This window comes from Mus pahari, chromosome X (genome assembly GCF_900095145.1).
Source record: "Mus pahari chromosome X, PAHARI_EIJ_v1.1, whole genome shotgun sequence".
In the NCBI taxonomy this organism is placed as follows: Eukaryota; Metazoa; Chordata; class Mammalia; order Rodentia; family Muridae; genus Mus; species Mus pahari.
In genome coordinates this window covers 106476527-106484705 of record NC_034613.1, presented here as the reverse complement: position 1 = coordinate 106484705, position 8179 = coordinate 106476527, and the positions used below count along the sequence as shown (strand labels likewise).

Below are 8179 nucleotides of genomic sequence, written 5' to 3'. Positions count from 1 at the left end.
GGAATTTTGATGAGAATTGCATTGAATGGAGATTTCTGTGGTAAGAGGGCCATTTTAGTATGTTAGTACTGATCCATGTACTTGGAGATCTTATCTTCTTCATTTTCTTTCTTTAAAGATATGCAGTACTTGTCATATAGGTCTTTCACTTGCCTGGTTAGAATTACAAGATATTTTATATTATTTGTGACTATTGTAGAGAATGCATCCCTTATTTCTTTCTCTACTGTTAATCCTTTGTATATAGGAAGTCTACAGTTTATTTTCAGTAAATTTTGCATCATGTCACTTATGTATACTACTGTATCTGAATAGAAATATTTTGACTTTTTTCTTTCCAATTTGCATACCTTGATCCCCTTCGTTTCCTTATTGTTGTTGCTAGAACTTCAAGTGTTATACTGAATACATACAGAGAATATATACTCTTATTGTATCTTTGATTTTAGGGAACATTTTTTTCTCTCCATTTAATTTGATATTGGATGCTGGCTTTCAGTGTATTGGCTTTATTATGTTCAAGCATGTGACATGTATCCCTCATCTCTTTAAGACTTTATCATCAAGGAGTGAGGGATTTTGTTGGAAGCTTCTTCAACATTGAATATGATAATCTTTTGGTATTTTTTCCTTTCACTACACTTATATGGTAGATTACAGTGAAAGAGTTTTGTACGTTGATCCATTCCTGCATATGTAAAATTAAGTCTACTTCATCATTGTAGCTGGTATTTTTTATATATCTTTGAATTATGTTTACAAGTATTTTATTGGGTATTTTTTAAAGCATTGTTTATAAGGGAAATTGGTCCAAAATTCTTTCTTTGTTGAGTCTTTGTGTGACTTAAGTATCACACCGACTGTAGCCTCATAAAGTAAATTTTGGCATCTTTCCTTCTGTTTTTATTTGGTGAAATAATTTGTGTATCAGTTTTAGCACTTTTTTGAAATTCTGGTATAATTCTGCTCGAAAACCATCCGACCTTGACTGTTTTTTGTTTCAGAGATATTAAATGACAGGTTATATTTCCTTTGGCTATAGGACTATTCAGATTGATCTTGATTCAGCTTTAGCAAATTGTATCTATTGGGAAAATTGTCTTTCTTTTTTCTTTTTCTTTTTCTTTTTCTTTTTTTCTTTTTCTTTTTTTTTTTCTTTTTTTCTTTTTTTTTTTTTGGTTTTCCATTTTTCTGGAGTACAGCTTTTTTAAGTGAAACCTAATGATCTCAGTGTCTGTTGTTATGTCTTCCTCTTCATTTCTAATTTTGGTAATTTGTATGCTTTCTTTCTCTTTCTTTTAGTTTAGAAAAATGTTTGTCCATCCTGATGATTTTTCTCAAAGAAGCAAATATTTGTTGACTGATTCTTTGTCTTGTTCTCTTTAATTATATTTTATTGATTTTAGGTTTGAGTTTGATTTTTTCCTGATGTCTCCTTATCTTTGTTGGCTGTGCTTCTATGTTAACTAGAGCTTTCTTACATGCTGTTGATTGGTGAGTATGAGATCTCTACAATTTCTTATGAAGACACTCATAAATATGTACTGTCATTTTAGCTCTGTTTTCATTGTGCCCCATTTACTTGGAATTTTGTGCATTCTTTTTCACTGAATTCTAGAAAACATTTAATTCCTATTTCCTTTTAAAATTTCCTTCTAACTGTCCTGATGGTTGAAAGCTGACAACTTCTGGAAGTTTAAAACTTTCTGGCTTATTTTGTGGTTAAATTTGCCTATGTCTGATGATTAATACCTGTGGTTTAATAGTGGAGTATTGAGTAAGTACACAGTGCCTTCCCAGCTCAGTGCTAAAAGTTCTTTAACCTTGTGTAGCCAGAGAAATTCATATTCACAAGAAAAAATACTCACTTCAAAAAGAGGCTTTATTCAATGATTACATTTTCTCAGGATACATGATCACATGGTATTCCAAGCTTCTATTTTATAGAAGGTCCTAGCAAGTTCACAACATTAATACAAGTCAATAAATCAAATAAGGAATATCAGGAAGAATGTTTAACTTCAAGTCCATTGTGATTAGTTATCTAATTATACATTCATTAGCTGCTAATAACTCCACAAGTTCATACAAGTTTAAAATAATTTTTATGTCAAGGGGCCAATCATCTGCCTAATGTCCCATTAGTTTTGAAATTTTGTATAAATAAATCTCGTCAATATTTTATGTTTTGTCCTTGGACCTCCAAGAAATTGTTGATTCTCAGTTTATGAAAATAGTTATCATATAATGCATTCATATGTATGCTAGAAGGAATGATTTCTCTGATTATAAATTTGTTTGGTGCATTGGCTGGGAAACTTCGGGGGTCCCCAGAAACTCGAAGACACCCCTTGGAGGTACATTTATGTGAGTCTGGTGTGTTTGTGTGCTGTTGCTGAGCTTGTCTGTGTGTCAGTATCTTGGGTTATGGGATCCAGTGTTTGTTGTTCTGGCAGCTGCCTAAGGACCCAGTGGCTGCAGAAAAGGAGATGTCCTAAGGTCTGCAGGCTGCAACCCTGGAAGACATTCCAAGGGAGACCCTGGATGCAGTACCCCGGGTGAGGGATGGTCAGGAGATCCTGACTATCGCCTGGCAGAAGGAGGAAGACAGAGTGCTCTTCCTGCCAGAGAGAAGGTGGACGAGGAATCCCACCCCATGAGAGGTAGCGTTTGGCTGGTTGTATAAGTCTAGGTGTGGACGGGTGTAACTTTCGTTTCTGTCTTTGTGCTGTCTTTGTTTCTGATTTTTGCCATGGGACAAACTGTGTCAACCCCTCTGTCTCTGACTACGGACCATTGGATGGACGTTAGGGTGAGAGGATGAAATTTATCAGCAGTAGTTAAGAAACAATCTTGGCTGACTTTCTGTTTCTCAGAATGGCCTGCTATTGGAGTTGGCTGGCCGCCCAAGGGAATTTTTGATCTGCCTACCATCAGGGCCATGAAGGCTGTTGTTTTTCAGGAAGGGCCAGGGTCGCACCCGGACCAGCAACCATACATCACAGTGTGGGAGGATTTGGCCCGATTCCCACCCCAGTGGGTTTGCCCTTTCCTCCCGCCTCTCCGCCCCGGTGCTAAGATCCTGGCAGTTCAAGAAAAAGTGGAAAAGGAGAAAATGATACCAACACCCGAGAGAAATGATGAGCACAGCACATCATTGATGCCCTCCCCTAAGGTTTATCCAGAAATTGGGGAATCCCCTGAGTGGCCCAACGCCCCACTTCCCCCACCTCCTGAGTGGCCTGATGCCCAGCATCACCTACCCTATCCCCCAGCTCCCCAACCTATGCCCCAGCCCTCAGCACCTCCAGCACCAACTCCAGCTCAGGTTGGAGGAGGAGGTCTGTCAGCAGGAACAAGGAGTCAGAGGGGAGCTGTCTCTGAGGGGCTAGCTGATTCCACTGTAGCACTTCCTCTCAGGGCTGTTGGGGCGCCTCCTGCCCACCAGAACAGTTTGCAGCTCCTACAGTATTGGCCTTTCTCTTCTTCTGATTCTTATAATTGGAAAATTAACCACCCCCCTTTCTCAGAAAATCCCGCAGGACTTACAGGTTTGATTGAATCACTAATGTATTCTCATCAGCTGACCTGGGATGACTGCCAACAGCTCTTGCAGACTCTTTTTACCACTGAGGAGAGAGAGAGGATTCTCCTCGAAGCTTGGAAGAATGTCTGAAACAAGGCTGGGCAGCCTGTCCAGACTCTGGTCGAGATTGATGAAGGATTCCCACTCACTAGGCCCCAGTGGGACTATAATACCACACAAGGTAGGGAACGGCTGTCCAATTACCGCAGGGCTCTGGTGGCAGGTCTCAGAGGTGCTGCCCGCAGGCCCACAAATTTGGCTAAAATAAGGGAAGTCATGCAGGGGGCAACTGAGCCTCCTTAAGTTTTTCTAGAAAGGCTTATGGAGGCCTATAGAAGGTACATCCCGTCTGACCCCACGTCTGAGGGGCAACAGGCCTCAGTGATTATGGCCTTTATTGGCCAGTCAGCCCCAGATATCAGAAAGAAGTTGCAACGAATTGAGGAACTGCAAGATTATACTATAAGGCATGTGATGAGAGAGGCAGAGAAAGTGTATCATAAGAGAGAGACTGAGGATGAGAAGTTAGAAAGAGAAGAAAGAAAGGAGAGAGGATGAAGACAGAAGAGACAGGAAACAGGAAAATGTTTTGACTAGGATTCTGGCCGCGGTAGGAGAAAGAGATAGAAAGGGCAGGACTAGACAGTTAGGGGACCTGGGAGATGGAAAGAGGCAGGAGCCAAGGAAACCCAGGGAAAGCAGACCACCCCTAGGCAGAAACCAATCTGCATACTGCAAAGATATTGGCCATTGGGCCCGTGATTGCCCTAAGAGGAAACAGGAGGTAAAAGTTCTGCCTCTAGAAGAAGAGGAAGACTAGAGGAGACGGGGCTCGGCTCCCCTCCCCGAGCCTAGGATAACCTTTGAAGTGGAGGGGACTCCAATAGACTTTCTAGTAGACACCAGCGCAGAGTTTTCAGTTCTCCAAACACAACTAGGCAGAGTAAAAAGGAGCAAAAAGACTTTAGTGATTGGGGCCACGGGGCACCTGGACCACCTCCAGGACAGTGGACCTAGGACAAAATAGAGTGACTCATTCGTTTCTGGTCATTCCGGAGCGCCCCATGCCCTTACTGGGAAGAGACTTGCTAACTAAACTGAAAGCACAAATAACTTTTACCCCTCACCAACCAGAAGCATCCTGGGGAATAGAAGCGCCTCAGACCATGGTGCTATCATTACAATTAGGGGAAGAATACCGACTTTATCAAAGTGAACCAAAGCCCCCCGAGGGACTGCAAGACAGGCTCAATCAGGCCCTCAGGCATGGGCCAAGACAGGAGGAATGGGGATGGCAAAACAAGTTCCCCCAGTGGTCATCAAGCTTAAGTCTGGAGTCACTCCTACTAGGGTCTGAGAGTACCCTATGAGCAGAGAAGCTCAGGAGGGTATGTGCCCTCATATTGCTAGACTACTCCAACAAGGGATCTTAGTCCCGTGTAAGTCTCCTTGAAACACTCCCATACTCCCAGTAAAAAAAAACCTGGAACTAATGACTACCACCCTGTCCAGGATCTCAGAGAAGTTAACAAAAGACTTCAGGACAGTCATCCTACAGTACCAAATCCTTATAACCTACTCAGTACATTGCCACCTGGGTGAACTGTTACTCAGATTTAGATCTCAAAGATGCCTTCTTTTGTCTGAGGTTGCTCCCCAACAGCCAGCCTTTGTTCGCTTCTGAGTGGCGTGACCCCGAGAGTGGACAGACTGGACAACTCACATGGACATGACTGCCACAAGGATTCAAGAACTCACCCACCTTGTTTAATGAAGCTCTGCACCGGGACCTTGCTTCTTTTCAGGCCAGCAATTCACAGGTGACTCTTTTACAATATGCTGATGACCTTTTATCAGCTGCAGGATCGAATGAAGTGTGTAAAATTGGAACTTAAAACCTCCTAGTTGAACTAGGAGAGTTGGGATACCGGGTCTCTGCTAAAAAGGTGCAGTTATGCCAAGAGGAAGTCACTTATTTGGGATATACCTTAAAGAATGGACAAAGATGGCTCACAGAAGCCAGGAAATGGACGGTAATGCAGATCCCAGCCCCAACCACCCCTCACCAGGTAAGAGAATTCTTGAATACTGTGGGGTTCTGTAGACTTTGAATCCCAGGATTTGCTACCCTGGCAGTCCCATTATATCCTTTGACAAAGGAGAGAGGCGAGTTTACCTGGACTAAAGAATATCAGCTAGCTTTTGAGACTCTTTAAAAGGCACTGCTGCAGGTCCCAGCACTAGCTTTGCCAGACTTAAGTAAACCTTTCATCTTATACATCAATGAAAGTAATGGAGTGGCCTGAGGGGTTCTTACCCAGGCCTTAGGGCCTTGGAAATGGCCAGTGGCCTATCTATCAAAGAAACTGGATCCCGTGGCTAGTGGATGGCCTTCCTGACTATGAGCAATAGCAGCCATGGCTGTGCTAGTGAAAGATGCTGATAAACTGACCATGGGCCAGAATGTTACCATAGTGGCCCCACACTCTCTTGAGAGCATCTTCAGGCAACCACCAGACCACTGGATGACCAACGCCTGGATGACACATTACCAAAGTTTACTGCTGACAGAACGAGTAAGTTTTGCACCCCCTGCCAGTCTTAACCCTGCTACCTTATTACCTGAGGCTGATGAAGCCCCAGTACATAAGTGTGAAGAAGTGCTGGTGGAGGAAACTGGAGCCTGGCCAGACCCCACAGACCGACCCTGGTCAGAGGCAATGACTTGGTTCACTGATGGAAGTAGTTTTGTGGTAGAAGGTAAGCAGAGGACCAGGGCAGCGGTGGTAGATGGGAAATATGTCATATGGGCTAGCAGTCTACCTGAGGGCATGTCAGCCCAGAGAGTTGAACTCATTCCATTAATTCAAGCCTTAAGGCTAGCAAAAGGAAAGGATATCAATATCTACACTGATAGCCGGCACACCTTTGCCACGGCTCATGTTCACAGGGCAATATACCTACAGCGGGGACTTTTGACATCTGCTGGGAAGGACATAAAAAATAAAGAAGAAATTCTTAGTTTGTTAGAAGCTGTTCACTTGCCTTGCAAAGTGGCGATTATTCATTGCCCAGGACACCAAAAAGGGACTGGACCCATAGAAAAAGGAAATCAGATGGCAGAACAGAAGGCAAAGAAAGCAGCTTGGGGACAAATGATTTTGATGGTCAAAACTAGACCTCAGCTAAGTGCAAAGGAGAAAGATAAAAAGACCCTCACAGAAGAAGAGAGGAGAGAATACCTGGCTGACATTCATCCCCTCACCCACCTAGGATGTAAGAAGATGATAAGGTTAATTAGTAGGTCCCCATATTATATCCCTGGATTAAAGAAGGTTGTAGAAGACCTAGTAAAGAACTGTCGAGCTTGCACTCTCACCAACGCAGGGTACAGCAGGCTCCAAGAAGGAAGGCGTTTGCGAGGAGATAGGCCTGGGACCTACTGGGAAACTGACTTCACTGAGGTAAAACCAGCCCGGTATGGAAATAAATATCTTTTAGTCCTTATAGACACTTTTTTCAGGATGGGTCAATGCATTCCCCACCAAGAAAGAAACAACTAATGTGGTGGCCAAGAAGATACTAGAAGAAATTATTCCCCACTTTGGGGTACCTAAGGTAATCGGGTCAGACTGATCTGGAAGCTACCACTGATTGCTGGCTGTGCCTGTCCTCAGGGCCCCTCTACTATGAAGGGATTGCTTTTAATGGAGACTTAAATATGACTACAAATCATGCTTCCTGCTCCTGGGGAACAGGAAAAAGTTGACCTTAACTGAAGTTTCCGGGGAGAGCCCTGGTCTGTGCAATGGGAATCCCCCTCCCACTCACAAACATCTGTGTGGTAGGAGTCATCCTGTATCTAAGACAGACGCCAATTACTATCTAGTGCCAACCCTCCCCTTGTTGGATGGTGGGCGTACAACACAGGGCTCACCCCATGTGTATCAACGAGTGTTTTTGATCCATCCTGTGATTTTTGTGTTATGATTCAGCTTTTGCCTCATGTATATTATCACCCTGCTGGTAGCTTAGAAGAAGAATACTAGAGTTAAGAGAGAACCAATCACCCCCACTTTGGCCATGATTATGGGAATTGGTATGACAGTAGGAGTAGGAACGGGGGTAGCAGCATTGGTGGAAGGAAAACAGGGAGTCCAGTACTTAAGAGATACTGTCAATGAAGACCTAGAAATGCTAGAAAAGTCTATTAAGGCATTAGAAAAATCTCTAACCTCCTTGTCAGAAGTAGTGCTACAAAATAGAAGAGGTCTTGATTTATTGCTCCTGAAAGAAGGGGGACTGTGTGCTGCACTCAAGGAGGAGTGTTGTTTTTATTCATACCACACAGGAGTAGTTAGGGACTCTATGCAGAAGTTAAGAGAAAGATTAAGGCGAAGAAAGCAAAATCCAGAAGCTCAACGAGGATGGTATGAGTCATGGTATTCCCAGTCCCCATGGATGACTACTCTATTTTCCACCTTAGCTGGACCAGTTCTTATCATGTGCCTAGTTTTGATTTTTTGTCCCTGTCTAATTAATAAGGCAATTGCTTTTATCCAGAGTAGAATAGATGCAGTAAAACTTATGGTA

The 8179-nt window shown here is 43.1% G+C and overlaps 1 pseudogene; it reads left to right on the top strand.

Moving 5' to 3' along the window:
* The first annotated feature begins 2752 nt into the window (after window positions 1–2752).
* Window positions 2753–7222, top strand: LOC110313272 (annotated as a pseudogene).
* The last annotated feature ends 957 nt before the right edge of the window (window positions 7223–8179 follow it).